At 34.9% G+C, this 16,819-nt stretch overlaps 1 protein-coding gene and 1 pseudogene across 2 annotated transcripts in view; one reads left to right on the forward strand and one right to left on the reverse strand.

The window, feature by feature from the left end:
* Positions 1-16,819, reverse strand: part of NAALADL2 (N-acetylated alpha-linked acidic dipeptidase like 2) — a 1,303,052-nt gene that overhangs the window by 1,194,918 nt on the left and 91,315 nt on the right. Inside the window, exon 2 of one of the 2 annotated variants that reach the window (XM_034662699.1) lies at positions 14,072-14,134. The exons of the other annotated variant lie outside the window; for it this stretch is intronic. The gene's annotated coding sequence lies outside the window, so the exon portion shown is untranslated. The remainder of the gene's footprint in view (positions 1-14,071; positions 14,135-16,819) is intronic. 2 annotated transcript variants of the gene reach the window in all.
* The window catches only part of LOC109488873, a 37,854-nt pseudogene continuing 29,294 nt past the window's right edge, over positions 8,260-16,819 (forward strand).

The raw sequence follows: 16,819 nt of genomic DNA on the forward strand, positions 1-16,819 counted from the left end.
AGAAGATATGAACAGACACTTTTTCAATGATGACATACAAATGGCTAACAGACACATGAAAAAATGTTCAACATCGTTAGCCATCAGGGAAATTTAAATCAAAACCACACTAAGATAACACCTACGCCAGTTGNACGCCAGTTAGAATGGCAAAGATAGACAAGGCAAGAAACAACAATTGTTGGAGAGGATGTGGAGAAAGGGGATCCCTCCTACATTGTTGGTGGGAATGCAAGTTGGTACAGCCACTCTGGAAAACAGTGTGGAGGTCCCTTAAAAAGTTAAAAATTGAACTACCCTATGACCCAGCCATTGCACTACTGGGTGTTTACCCCAAAGATACAGACGTAGTGAAAAGAAGTGCCATATGCACCCCAATGTTCATAGCAGCATTGTCCACAATAGCCAAATTGTGGAAGGAACCGAGATTCCCTTCAACAGATGACTGGATTAAGAAGCTGTGGTCCATATATACAATGGAATATTACTCAGCTATCAGAAAGAACGAATTCTCAACATTTGCTGCAACATGGACGGCACTGGAGGAGATAATGCTAAGTGAAATAAGTCAAGCAGAGAAAGACAATTATCGTATGATTTCTCTCATCTATGGAACATAAGAACTAGGAAGATCGGTAGGGGAAGAAAGGGATAAAGAAAGGGGGGGTAATCAGAAGGGGGAATGAAGCATGAGAGACTATGGACTCTGAGAAACAAACTGAGGGCTTCAGAGGGGAGGGGGGTGGAGGAATGGGATAGACTGGTGATGGGTAGTTAGGAAGGCACGTGCTGCATGGTGCACTGGGTGTTATACGCAACTAATCAATCTTCGAACTTTACATCAGAAACCAGGGATGTACTGTATGGTGACTAACATAATATAATAAAAAAACATTAAAAAAAAGTCAAAGACAGAATGAAACATTTAGATTTTTGTCAAAAACAAAGTATAATATTTAAAACACATACACAGTGCAAAACCCCATATTATACAAGTCATGGTTTTTATAAGCAATCCAAAGCTAATAGATAAAAATATACAGTGCCAAACAACATTCATGTTATCACATAAATTTTATGATTATTTAAAATGTTGTAAAGTATCTATAGGATTCTCTGCTTATTTAAGGGAAAAGAAGTAAATGTATGCCCCAAAAAGATGAACAACACAGTAAAATTTCCTTTTTGAAAAATATGTTCAATTGGATACATTGTAAGCATACTTTATACACTTACACCTCAAAATTAAAGACTGATCTCTGCCTTTACCGGAGATAACACAGATCAATGATCTAAGGTAAAGACTGCAGTGTTTTTAATTGTCTTCTTTATATAAATTAAATTTCATTGAAATTATCTTTTTTTCCTTTAACATGCTAAAAAAAAAAAAGACAAAAAGAAAAAGTACCTACTTAACAAAGGGGAGGAAGTATTTTAGCCAACAGAAAACAAGTCAGTGGCTTTAATTTAGTCCTTTCTTTTAACAGTGTTGCAGGATGAAACCATTAGAAAACATTTTTTTTTCTTTGATAATGTAAACAAACTATACATAAGGCAGCATCAGAACGGCGAGAAGATTACCAAATGGGCATCACATGTTAAATTTGGGTCCATGAGGAAGCAAAGTAGGTGTGAGTTTTGAGAAAGATCAGGAGTTGCAACTAAGAAAATCATTCCCCACAACAATGAGGCCACTTATTTGGTCCACCTCATCCCTGTGAATGAAAATGCAAAATCACCTAAGTGAAACCTAAAATATTAAAGTTAAAAGCATTCTTCCAAAATTATAAACCAACAAACACGATAATTAATTATGAATTCAGTTAGACCCAACATAAAATTCTTTCACCTATAGGGGTGATGGTGTCAATAATAGAAAACTGTGTGTCATTTAATTTACCATATTATATAAATGAAGCTGTGCTAAAGATGGTCCTTCTCTCTGACCTGAAGCACTATTTTTACATGGCTGCTTAACAGTAGCAATCTGCCAAAATTTCATTATATTCATATAAAATACCAGCCAATACATTTTATAATTCCATTTTTAATAACGTGAGGAAGACTTTAGTTCTTAGATGCTTAATAAATGTTTACACAGTGATTACAGAAAGAAAATGCACATTCCACTCTTTTTGAATATTCAAGAACACAGTGTCTATTGCCTACCCTTACAAGAATTATTAAGCCAAATTTTGTATGCTTTGAATTTAAAAATACACTTTTAAAATAGTCATGCAAAAAACTTTTGCCATTAAAATTGTGTCCACAAAACTGGCAATGCTGCTTATAATATTTCTATTCTAGAAGAATTCAGTATAGCTGAGATTCATAAAAGTGCAAGTAATGTCCAGATCCCACCCTTTTCATTCCATTTCAACATCACGCATGTATTCTTATTTCCTAAAGATTTTTATAGACTGTGCAAAGGGAGTCCAGGTGTTTAAAATCACTGTAATTAGTAATTAAATTACATAAAATGACTGTTTACCTAAAAAAAAATCTAAAAGCTAGACCAGTATTAATTATAGGTAATCAGAATGATTTTCCCCTTACTGTTTATTCATAAAACCCAGTTATACACCTTGAACTTTTCTCAGATATAACATTTGTCACGAGGAAACCTTTAATAGATTTTTTACAAAATATTTCAGAAACCAGTTCCAATTTGCATATGAATAACATTTAAATTACACTGTAAATAAAAATGTATAATAAATATGAAATGTACTTTAATGACTTAAATCTTATTTATGACAATCCAATGATGAGTTGTTGAGGTATAGAAAATGGAAGAATATAGGTAAGAAACACAAGAAAAGAAGTAATAAAGAGGACAGGAATCAGCCCCTTTTCCTAAATTAGGAAACTCTTAAAGACAATCTAGCGCAGAAAAGAGCCCAATTCTTTCCCATTAGCACTATCCCCAGATGATGATATGATCATAGGGAAAAAACAAAGAACCCTTTACTTTACTCACTCTCAACAGCAAAAAGACCAGAGACAGTTTTTCTCTTTCCTTTAAGTGTTTTTAAAGACCATACTTTTATTATTATTAAAGTAATACATAATTATTTTAGGAAATCTGGAAATTACAGAGGAGCGCCAATGAGAAAAATTTAAATTGCCTATAATTCTAGAATGTAGAGACAAATACTATGTGCAGTTTGGTATATTTTCCTCCAGTCTTTTTTTCTACGCATATGTACATGAACTTTAACCTACTTTGCACTGTACTTTGAGTACAATTTGGCATTCTGCTTTTTCACTTAACACACCAGACACTTCCTTATGGTATTTTAAGTACCCTTTGAAAGCATCATGTTTAAGACCTACATAATACTCCAACATATGGCTTCCTCATAATTTACTTAAAAGTTCTCCCATTGTAGGAATTTAGGTTGTTTCTAATTTTATGTTTATATACTTAATAATGGACATAATTTTGAAAATTTATCTATAGTTTTATCCACACCTCTGATTTCCTCCTGTAGAAAAAGATTTCTAAAATTAGAGGTCTCAATCAGAGGTATCAACTTCTTTTGGTATACATTACCAAACTACTTTCTCAAAAGACTATACGTATTTTCATTTGACTCTCCAGTTTATAAAGGTGATTTCTTTTCCACTTCTAGCTTTATGCTTTAAGAATGTGGTGACATCAGTAAAGTACAAAGTGATGAAGCATTTCTAATTCCTTTATAATTTACTATTCTAACATTTTGTTTGAATGCTATAAACTGAAAAGCTTCAGAGAACATTTCGAAATGTCCTTACACTTCATTTAAATTACTCATAATCTACACCTTAAAGAGTTGTGACTATCTTCACCAAATTTTACCATAATACCACCTGGCTCAAAATTCAAAAAAGAAAAAGATAAAATTAAACAATGATATCTTAGAAAGAGTGTGAGATTTTGAGCCATACAGACCTGAAGAAATAACAGAATATTGTACCTAATGAGATATGTAACCTTGGAAAATTGTTTTATCCCATTTGACTCTGTTTATTCAACACTAAAATGGGAAACACATCAACTTTTCTGGGTTGTTACATGAAGTGTGTGTGTGTGTGTGTGTGTGTGTGTGTGTGTGTGTGTGTGAGAAAGAGAGAGAGAGAGAGAGAGAGAGAGAGAGATCAGGCACTAAAAAAGGCTTGCTCATCACCATCCTATACATTCTTACAGTGAAGTTCATCAGGAAACAAATCCCACCTAAGAGGCATACGGTTATTAGTTTTTAGTGTTTGATTCTTAAAATAGTCCTTTATAGATTATTAAATATGTGAAGAATGTTTCTAACATAAAGGAGAGTAAAACAGAAAAAAGGGGAGGAGGGGAGAATTAGAGGGAAACAGACTATGCAGAGTGAGAAAGAATTTGACAAAATACAGTGTACCATCATAAAACTAGAACTGAATACCATAAAATAGGAATGATCTCAGAATAAAGAGTTCTTAAAAGTTACAAAAATAATAATAATAGACAAAATTTAAAATACACCAGAAACAAAAAGAAATGGAAAGTAACAAGAAAAAAGAAAAAAATATCGGAGAATTAATCCAGGATAGCTAGTATTTTTTCTAATAGGAGTTGAAGAAATAGAGAAATCAGAGGAAAGAAAATCACAATAATAATATAACAATGACAGGGGCGCCTGGGTGTCAGAGCGGTTAAGCGTCTGCCTTCGGCTCAGGGCGTGATCCCAGCATTACGGGATCGAGCCCCACATCAGGCTCCTCCGCTGAGAGCCTGCTTCTTCCTCTCCCACTCCCCCTGCTTGTGTTCCCTCTCTCTGGCTGTCTCTATCTCTGTCGAATAAATAAATAAAATCTTTAAAAAAAAAAAAAAATAATAATAATAATAATAATATAACAATGACAATAATAAAAAGAACAAAAAAATTACCAAACTGAAAGACAAGTTTGACAAAGTTCACAGGTGCCCAAAAAAGAGATCGTACAATTTCCTGAGAATAGCGGCACCAACCATCAGAATGGCCTCTGACTTCCCAGCAGAAACACTACAAGATAACAGAGCCTTGCAAGTTCTGAGAGGAAGCTGGCTGTGCTCACCAAAACTACCAATCAAGCGTGAAGGGAAAGCAAAGACATTTCAAACGTGAGGAGTCAAAAAACATTCCCAAGCACCCTTTCTGAGAAAGCCACAGAAGACAGGAATGAGATAAAGGTAACATAGGATCCTAAAATCGAAAGCAGGAGAGAAAAGTTGCGGGTTGACAGTTGTACCGGGTCCAGAAACAACAGTGAAAACCGATGCAAGAGGATGAAGGGACAAAACAGTAATATTTCCAGGACAAAAACAAAAACAGCTTAATGTAGCTAATAGATTATTTTATGAGTTCCACCTAAATCCATTCCCTTCCTCACTCCCAACCTTTCTCTCTCCCCATCAAGCTCAAGAAGAGTTTACTTTGTTGGTGTTTCAAGAGTATTTTTCCTACTTGCTTCTGGGTTCTGTGACTATTCTCATTTCCTAAGGTAAGGACCAAATTCTTCACTTGGGCCTCTGCCTTCAATAATAAAGACATTAAAAGGAATGCTTTCCTGAGAACAACAACAAAAAATCATTTTAAAATGGTATCGATAGCCATTTAATATACCTGTCATAGGCCACTGGGGAACAAATAGCAACAGACACAAAGAAAATATAGAAAAAAATTTGTGAGAAAGAAAAAAAAATCATAATACATGTACTGGTTCAGAAGTAAATGCTACTCAATTATTATAAATGTAAAAACCATCAATTTAACAAACAAACGTGATGTAATTTTAAAATGGAGGATAATTTGGATGGCTGGGATGTGATCTTAGAGAAATACAGTCTCAACTAAAAAAACAAGAAGTCAATCAATAATAACAACTTATAAATTGAGAAATAACTATATAAGCACAGAACTAGCAGAAGAAAAAATCAGAACAGTTGAAACTTATCTCTTAGGAGTAGGAATGTAGAGAGGTATTAGAAGGTTGTTATTTTTCTTTCATTTTAAGCCTATATAATTTTTAAACTGTTTAGGTCATACTTACATAAAATGATTATTTTTTTTAAAAATAATAAAACACACACTAAAATTTTGTTCTTTTAAAAGGAAAACTTGGAAAGAGAGGACAGAGAAAAGGAGCTAAGGGACAGAAAGGGAAAGGGAGAGGGAGAGAATGAAATAAAAGCAAAAGAGACATTATATTGAGAGGACCTATAAAACACCTTAGAAAATAGCTTTCTCAAAATGTTTTTCATTAAACGCAAACGAAGTAATCAAAGTAATTTAACCTGATTGCTAATTACTGTCTCTGGAATGTGTTAATTATTGTACTATATTTGTAAATAAGAAATAAGCATCAGTAAAATACAGTTTAATTACTCACACTGTATTTCTTCATTCACTCCCCCAACATTCCCTCACTCAGCCTACTCTTCCCCTGCATAGATACTCACAACTCTCTCCCAGGCAACCATCCTGCCTCTACTCTCAGCCTAGGTTCCCGTCACAGAAGATCTGTCTTCATAATGACACTCCCAGGCCGAGAAATTAACACTGTCCACTGTCTAGATTTAAAATACTCTGCCTGGCTGTGAAGACCCTGACCCTAGTTACTTCTCCTTAAATCCAGTAATAACTGCCCAGGACAAATCCTCTATTCCAGTCACTACAGTGTCCTTCTTGCACTGTCATTCTCCCTGATCTCCAGATCTATTTACCTCTTTCATCTACCCAAGTTCTCCTATCTGTCACAGTCCAGTCAAGCCATATTGGCTCTAACATGCCTTCTCTGAAAATTCCATATCAAACTATTTAACCCTCCTCTAATGACTTTGACAAAAATGCTTTCACCTCATATTAGCACCTATTTAAAAATGCTCCTTTTCCCTAATTTTATCTTATTTTTTTAGTGCCAATTTTGTTTTCCTATAATTGTAGACAGCTCTGCAGCAGGAAACATACTGAACTCTACATTCCATAACACCTAAAACTGTAAGTCCAGTACAGCTTTTTGATTGCTTAAAAAATATATTTCATAGCACCCCATGCATTTTTATACACATGTCACATAGTCAGGGTATGCTGAATGGCTGATTGATTAACCCACTTTAAATTTACTAAATAAACATATTGTACTTATATAGTTGTGAAGTCCCTAGACAATTAACCTTCATGTTACTTAATTATTGTCTTTCATCTTCCTGACCTGAATCTGTGCTTTAGCATGTATCAATCAATGTTGGCACACATTCCAATTTTCTAATTTAGAAGAACTTAGACCAGTATGTAAAAGTTTTACAAAAGATTACTCAGATATATGGTAATCAAAATAATCTATTACAAAATTCTTCACCAAATTCTCTTCATAATTTTTAATTTACTTCATTCTCAGTTAAAATTATGGATTTTAAAACAAATGGAATGTGGAGCATGGTGTAACAGACACTGAGAGGAAGAAGCCTCTGAAAGTTTTCTTTGAAATTCATGTTACCTGAATTTTAATATTTTAGGAATGAATATTCCATAAGAACTTGGAATTAAAGAAGAGCAATATGGAAAGAGAAAGAAATGTGCAAAACTGTACTTCCAAAACCCTAGGACAAATATGTGTCCCAAACAGAAACTATGTTATTCCTGTTTTGAGGGAAGTTTTATTTTAATTCTCCCCTTCCATCTCCACATGGCAAATGGTACATAGATGGGCCACAACTACTAAAAGAAGAAACATCTACGGAGTTTTCTATAGAAAAAAATCAAAATATCTATTATTAAGAAAACCCACACGTGAGATTCCTAGTATCCAGGCAACTGCTGTATTGTCATGAGCCCTGCTGTATTGCCTGGAAAAGGCTTTGTCTTAATGCAAACACACACACACACACACACACACACACACACACCCAACCACCTGCTTTTGTCTCAGTTCCTGAAAATTTGCATAGCTATATTAATGAAAAAGAGAAGCCAAATTGGGCATGTTAGCATGAACAGACATTCAATAAACAGCAAATGGAATGGAGGAGATTTACACCCCTTTGTAGAGACAATTAAAAACAATTGAAGTTTTCCTTGTCAACAGCCAGTTTCTAATATTGTGTGTAAAATTCACAAGAGGTCTTCCTGCCAGTAGTATATTTGACTATCATAGCTTGCACAGAAAACTGTTTTGTTTTGTCCTACTTGTTCTGCAAGGTTTTTTAACAATTGCCTCTGGTAACTTAAGGAGAAAATTTGGCACAAAGATTTCGTTAAAATGTACATTAAGGCTGCCTGCCAGGGTAATGGTACAGAACAGGTGCTGTTGGAGTCAGAAGGTGGCAGTGAAAGGAGGAAACCAATAGACAGAATGGGCTTCGGAAATGACCCTGAAACCCAGCAGCCTGCGCTTGGGACTGTTACCACCACCTGGCCCAGCCAGAAGCCACCCTTCGGCCACGGGTCCAGCTTGCACTTGTTTACACATCCCACTGGCAAGCCTGGCTACATCTTCTGCTTTTTTTTTTTTTTTCCTCTCAGTAGAAGAAATTTCGTTCTGTGAACTTTTTATTTAATTCCCTATTCTGAATACATAAGGAGTTAGTGATTTTTCTGATTTGTTTGCGCTCTTATTTTATAGCCAAAGAAACCATCATTTTTGTCTTATCAGAAATTCCTATTTGTTGTTAAAAGTGATATATATATATATGTATGTATATATATATGTGTGTGTGTGTATATATATATATATATACACACACACAAAATCAGGTATTATGGATTAGGGGCTGATATCTTTGGGCTCTTTTGTACATTAAAGAAAGTACAGATGATCCCTGACTTACAAAGTCCCAACTTACGATATTTCAACTTTACGGTGGTGTGTGAAAGCGAGAGATACATGTTCAATAGAAACCGTATTTCAAATTTTGATTTTCAATCTTTTTCTGGGCTAGCAGTATGCTGTATGCTACTCCCTTGTGATTCTGGGCCGGAGCAGCAAGCCGTAGCTTCCAGTCAGACAATGCGATCACAAGGGTAAATGATCCATACACTTAAACCATTTTGTACCCACACGGTCATTCTGTTTTTCACTTTCAGTATTTAATGAATTACAGAAGATATTCAACACTTTATTATAGAATAGGCTTTAGTTAGATGATTTTGCACAAATATAGATTAATGTAAGTGTTCTAAGCACATTTAAAGTAGGCTAAGCTAAGCTATGATGTTTGGTAGGACAGGTGTTAAATGCATTTTGGACTTATGATTTTTTCAACTTAATAATAGGTCTTTTGGGATAAACCCCATCCTAAGTAGAAGATCTGTAACCAAATTTTTATTTTATATATTAGGGACCTATAGTTGTTGTTAAAGACAGAGGGTAATGTTTTTGCTAAAAAACACATTTTAGAGGTATTATTGATGTGGGAAACAAAGGCAGAAGAAAAATTATTAAACTTCCTTACTACCTATAGCCCATTGACAAGTCCTTGAAATAGGTACTGAGTGACATTTCTCTAGGGACTGAACTGCCTCAATACTTTGCTAAGGGCAAAAGGCAATCCTAGCAGAACTCTGCCCCCCCCACCCCCCGCTGCAGGATCCTGTAAGTCTACTTTAGTGTATAAAAATTCCTTTATAAATTTCCTTTATCTCTAAACCCCAAGATACGTGTCGGCAATCATTCCCCAAGCATTTGGCCCACCGATATACAGCTGAAGGATCTCATGACTAAGGTTTTATTCGACGGTAATAAATGATATTTGCCAGCCTTCTCAAGGTCCTGGAAACCTTGCTTCCAAAATTCCTTAGAGACTTACACTATCCCTAACCCCTCACAACTTGAAAGTATATAATCGGCTACGCCTCAGAACCCCCTTGCAGCTTTTTCTGCCCACGGGTCCTGTCCCCCTGCTTCAATAAAATCACCTTTATGTACCAAAGACATCTCAAGAATGCTTTCTTGGCCTTTGGCTTCAAACCCTATCATCTTTCTTACATCATTATAAGGACATTTAGAATGCCTTTGTGGTTCACATTTTTTTTTTTAAGATTTTATTTATTTATTTGAGAGAGTGACCGGGAGTGAGAGAGCACAAGGAGGCAGAGAGGCAGGAAGAGGGACAGGGAAAAGCAGGCTCCCCGCTGAGCAGTGAGCCTGCAGTAGGACTCGATCTCAGGATGCTGGGATTATGACCAGAGCCTATGGCAGACACTTAACTGACTGAGCCACCCAGGCACCCCTGTGGTTCACCTTTTATCTCTTCATTATAAGTATATTTCACGTGGACCAGCTTTATACCAGAGGCAGAACTGATAAACTGAGATCAGATAACAAAAGAGTTAGATTATATCAAGTGTTGACCTAGGAGGTGCACTCAGAAGCAAATTCCTACACTAAATATCCCTAAAAGTGAAATCCATAATGCTTGTATCCATGTGCTATGAAGCCCTAGGCCTCCATTGTAGGGAAGGAAATCTTTTGCCCTCTATACATCTTAAGTTAGTGGCCAGAGCCCTGTAAATTAGACTGACAAAAGAGAGATCAGTAAGAGAAAACCGAACAAAAATCCTTTAACATGCCCACTGGGTTTACACAAGGAGGACTAAGAGATGATTAACTCAAAGGGGAGGTTAGAATTTGGGGTCTATTTACTGAACTCACTAAGGGAAAGGGAGGGGGAGAAAGGGCACATGTGGAAAAGCAAATCACTTTTTGGAAAAATAAAAGGGCCTTTAGGAAAATGGATGGAGGATATGACAGTATTGTGGTAATGACTGTTTGGGTATGGTGAGCTTAGAGTTGCTTTGCAGAAAGGGATTTAATGACTTCTGAATTCTTTTGGAAAGCTCTGCTTTTAGGCAGATAAGGGATTTCAGGACCTCGAATACATTCAGCTCAAAGTAATTCTTATGCCAGAGTCAAATTTAGGGATGGCATATCCTGATCCCCTTCACAACATTCCCCAGTTTTATTGTTCTCATTTCTGCTTCTTTTCTATTCATTTACTTTTCTACTCTCAATTTCTACTCTTCATTTTATCTGTTTTAATTTGGCTATTTTTAACCTGTATTTTGACTGATAGCAAGCCAGATAAACGTCCACTATTCCGTAACACTAGGCAGCATTTCTCTGAGAATTGCCTCTTCATTTTGTAAAATACTGCAGTTACCCAAAGGACAACAAATTATAACTAAGGTTGACAGATTCTAAATGCAACTTGGTATCCTTGTTTTTATTTTCTTTATTCCTTAAATATTCTATATAGTTAGGTTTTATATTTTTAAAACTTTTCATTTTGGAAAATGGAAAAAAATAATTTAAATGTCCTACTAGTTTTATCTCCTTACCCTTAGAACACCAAAAAGACATGAAAGCTGATATCCTACTCTGTGCAGCTTTGGGTGAGTGTTCATAGTACCTCCAGAATTACATGTGGTCACAAACAAAAAAACTCTCAGAAATGCTCCACTGGTCCCAAAGACAATCCAGCAGAAAAATGACTGTAAAACAGCACACTTAAAGGAATAATGCTAGAAAAGCTGCTCAAAGAAAAGACTCTAGAATGGAGAACATTGCAGTGGCAAGAAATACAGAATTTATTTTTATAACTGAACCCAAAATGTCTACACTATACGATAATATACAGTTGACCCTTGAACAACATGGGTTTGAACTGTGCAGGCCCACTTATGTGCAGTACTGTAAAAGTATTTTCTCTTCCTTATAATTTTAATAACCCTTTCTTTTCTATAGTTTACTTAATTCTAAGAATATAGTAAATAAGACATATAACATACAAAATATATGGTAACAGACTATTTACATTATCAGTAAGGCTTCCAGTCAACAGTAAGTTATTAGCCGTTAAGTTTTGGAAGAGTTGAAAGTTATACGCCTATTTTCAACCATTTGGGGTTTGACTCCCCTAGGTCAACTGCACACTATTAAAGTAATTTTCTGATTTGTTAATTGCCATAGTTTTTTAAATTATTTATTTATTTAAGTAATCTCAACACCAAAGCGGGGCTCAAACTTGTGACCCTGAGATCAAGAGTTGCATGCTCTTCCCGACAGGCCAGCCAGGCGCCCCAGTCACCATAATTTTTAAAGGCTCCTCATTAAATTATTTTTGCTTACTTAACAAGTGAAATTTATCTTCCTGATACATTATTTATAATACATGATTCATATAATCATCGTTTTCATTTCATCTCTCTCATTACAAAAGAAAGTTTTTATAATGTATTTATTTTGACTATGTATTTTCTAGAGTTAAAAAATGAATAAGTAAAAATTGGATATATTATTATTTCTTTTGCTAAAAATCATTTTCCTCACGTATCCTTAGTTTTCTCCAAACCTTTTTTAGTTTAAAAAGAATTTATTGACATATTTTTTATTTAAAAATTGACATGTTGTTTGATTTAAAAATTGCTTTTCATATTGATTCACTTTGATGGAGCCTCTTCCTATAAATCTAAAAGTAAGGAAGAGATGTGGAAAAGAATGCTGCTGTTTATGACAACTGATCAGGGAAAGAAGAGGCTATGATCATAAATAGTCAGTCTTTGCAGGTAGCCTCTGGTAGGTCAACCTATCCATTTCCCAAAGTTTTACATTCAATTCTGTTATCCTACACCATAAATATTGAGAGCCTGCTATGTGCAAAGTACTACAATAGATATGAGAAAACAAGGTGAATTAACCCAGGTTCTTGCTCATAAAGACCTTATATTATAGGAAATACATTCTATTTATATAGGTGTGAAGGAGGAAGAATGGCCTGCCCTCCTTTACTATATATATAGAAAGCTAGTGCTGTGAGAATTTGACCAGCCTGATTTGAAGAGAATGTCTAATAACAGATGAAGTCTTTCTAGTCTAACTGCCATTATTCGCAACTATATCTGAATTCCTAAGTATGGCTCATGAGGACACTCATGATCTGCCTCTTCCTTAATTCTTCAGACAAATCTCCCTATCTTAAACACTACCCTTCAGACATCACAACTAAAACTTAATATTCCTCCACCTTCTACTGCCATATCACTCCCTGAGCATCCATCCCCAGTCTGGCTTAGACGCTCACTTCATTTCTTCTACTGTACCTCATGTTTTTCCCTATTGTTTTCATTCATCACACTACATTGTACTTGCCTATTTTTTAACTGCCACTACATTGTAAAGTCTTGAGAATTAGATACATATTCTTCACCATCATGTCTTCAAAGTAAATGGCACATAATAGGTATTCAATAAATATTTGTCAAATGAATGAGTGATTACTTCAACTTCTATTTTCCAAGAGAAAGAGAATATTGCTAATTGGTCCATTCCATGATCTTTCAAGTAGAAAGCTAAATAATCTCAAATGATGGCACAATCCATAACTAATTATACTGATTTAAATCTCTTATAGTATAATTATATGAAGATTTACTTTCCTTTAATTTAATATCCATAATAAAAAATGCTGCTAGCAATTTCTAATTAGTTGCTTTTTTTCCAAATCCATATTAACTTAGGATTCAAGTACCACTGTGATACATTTATATAAGATAATTCATATAATTGCTTAGCACAGTATGTGGCTCAGAATAAGACCTCAATGATGTTAGCATGATGGCGGTAGAGAGAGTGGACTGGTTTATGGTGATGGCAATAATGAATGTGTATCAATGATGTTATATAAAAATTATATGAAGGACTTATGTATCCAAGATAATATAAAAATAAGTGATAAAAATTTAGACATTTATTTCAAAATATGGGAAATGCATGGCCATATATCTTCTTTACAAGTAATCTGGTTATTAGCGTTATTATTAGATTAAGCATGCTAACAACAAACCATTGTATTGGAGAAGACAATGTGAAATACAATTGCATAATTTTACAGTGCTTTGTAATGCATGGAATAATTCTCAGCAGTGTGCAAAAGTGTAAGTAAACAATATTGACATCTGAATACTTTTTGACAAAAACAGCAGTTACAGAGAAAGAGGGGGAAAGGTTTTTATATTCTCTAACTGTTCAAATAGTTTTACAAATATTTGTAAAAGGTCACCAATAGAGGGCTTACCTGGGGTCAAATGAGAGAGGCCCTAAACCATCAAAAGTTATTCCCAGTGTCCAGCTGGGAGATCTAAAACAGAGAATAACAAAGACAGTTTGTGACAAAGCTGACACACAGTATTCTGGAAGGAGTGAAATCAATTGTGACATTTTTCATTTATTTGTAAATGTCTCTTTGGCAGTACACGCACTCAAAAGGACAGTTGCTTCTTACAGAATAGGGGAGGTGATGGTAAAATAGAGGAATCCTGACAGTTGCTTTAATGAGATTCTGCAATAGGGCTACTCTAACACTTTCCCCCCAACAAGGAGCTTGCCCTTCATTTTCAGTATCATAATTCAGTAATTTGGAAAATGTTATCTCTATGAAAAACTAAACCAGCCAGTCCTTAATAGCCATTGCCAAGTTTATTTTCCTCTTATCTTTCAATTAGAAAAAAAAAATATATAAATCAAGCATCTAAATACATGTCAGCCATACAGACCAATTATGTCATTTTATTAAAAGGGTATTGTTTTTATTAAAAATGGCAATATGGAGTATGACTGAACAATTCAAGGTACACTCTCCAGTAATTCAGTATTTGTTTCAAAATACTAGGGAGTACAATTTCAGCTACAACTTAGAAGTCTTTAATTTTAATATTTTAAGTTCCTAAGGGAAAAGAAATTATCAGCAAAGAAGTTTCACAGTCCTTATAATTTGAGCAACTCTAAACTAAGCAGTCTAAAGATTCCACTTCATTTATCCATTCAATTGTTCTTTGATCATATGCTCAGTACTTAGCATAGTTGCAAAGCAACTGGAAAAAACTTACTTCTAAAAAAAAATGTAAATTATAATGTGCAGGGAAAATGCAATCCAGTCCAGGGCTACCCAGCATCTATTACTCATTAATCAACCAATAGGTATTTACTGTTCTGGGAAGCTGTACAAAATCAAATCTCTGTGAACAGCAAAATGAAAAGAACATGCATTTTGGTATTTTATATGCCAATGCAACCCATGGCATCATGGATACAAATTCTAGATTCCAGAGAAGTGAACTAATTAAGAGACATTCGAGAAATAATAAGCTCTCACTTCCAATTTCATTATCCCTAAAGTACTGTTAATAATATTTACTGCATGTGATTGTTGCTATGATTAAACAAATGTTCGGGCAAGGATAAAGCACCTAGCACAGTTCCTGGCTCATACATAGTAAGCTGTCAATAAATGGTGTACCTATTATAATTATAAAGCTTTACTGTGATGTAAACAAATGATACCTTTCTCAAATACAAGAACCTAAGTAGTAACACTAAGGAGGAAACCCTGGCGGTCAGGATACTGTTACAAGAACTCTACTTCTATCTCTTCCACTAATAGCCTGTCTGCAACTCAGTTCTCTCGTCGCAAAAATGGGACTGACATTACTACCTTTAAATAAAACTCCAACTTAGATTGGCCATGAAAGCTGTCTGGGTACTTTAAGTACCCAAACAGTATACATTCTTCGAACATGGCCAGTGAATATGGCAGGGAGCACCATTTACGGGTGGCAAATTAACTGTGGTCTAAGATTTCGGGTTGGTAATTTTACCCACCTGGACAGTGTTTAATTTTCAGATAATGTTCAATAAAGCTGAAAAGCTGCTTGAGCAGATAAATGTGTACAGACTCATGAAAGTTTTTGTCTCCTTACTCTATCTTCAGTTTGCCTACAGCACTGGTTCCCAAACTTAGCTATATATTAAAATCACCAGGGGCATTTTTTTTTAATGCTAGTATCTATGTGCAACCCAGACCAATTAATTCAAAATATTTTTTTCAAGTTTCCTAGGTAATTCTGAAGTGTACCCAGCATTTGAACCACTGGCGTAGAGCTGAATACTATGTTTCTCTAACAGACTCTGTTAGCTTTTTACCCATTTTTCCCTCTTTTTTGCTAGGCAAAGCCTCTGATTCACCTTACATGTCTTTTTCCTAAGAAATTCTGAAGAGGATGCTTGTGCTCAGATTCAAGACAATCTTGATTTAGGCTCAGTGAATCACAGTGGCCCCAATTGCTCTGCCAGAGATTTATTTACAGGTATATATGTTATCCATAACTAGCCAAAGATGGAAGGAAAGGTGTTCTGGGACTCCTAGCAAAGTTTCCACCCTCCTAACAAAACGCTTTTTTTCCTGCTGTTATATGTGGATATGATGCCTAGAACTGATGTAGTCATCTTGCGGGCATGAAGGAAGTTAGTCTGAGGACAAAGCTAACATCTTGAGGATGGCAGAGCAGAAGGATAGAAAGAAACAGTCTGTGATAATGTCATTCAGCTGCTACATTAATTTGTCTCACTTCTGGACCTGTTATGTGAAATAAATTCAAGCAGCATCAAAGCATTGTGTACTTAGCTAGCATCCCAAACAATATTAAACAAACAAAAAGAGGTATATCCCAAGTCTAAATTTAAGTCAAAAATTTCCTTCATTGCTTACATTTTGAAATATTTTATGAACAAACCAACCAGTGAAATATGTCCCAATTTTTCTTACAAACTAGACAATTCTTAGTTTTATTTAAATAGCTTTATAACACTTTTACTAAGAAACACTGTGCAATATGTGATATAAGAAATTTAATAGCAGATCCTGTCAAATACTTTTTTTCAAAAGTACTAATTTGTTCTAGTTCTTTATACACAAACATAATGTACAAAACTAAAATATATTTTTCTGCAGCACATATATATAAATACACACGTGTTTGCTTTTTTA

Source organism: Ailuropoda melanoleuca, chromosome 1 (genome assembly GCF_002007445.2).
Source record: "Ailuropoda melanoleuca isolate Jingjing chromosome 1, ASM200744v2, whole genome shotgun sequence".
Taxonomy (NCBI): domain Eukaryota; kingdom Metazoa; phylum Chordata; class Mammalia; order Carnivora; family Ursidae; genus Ailuropoda; species Ailuropoda melanoleuca.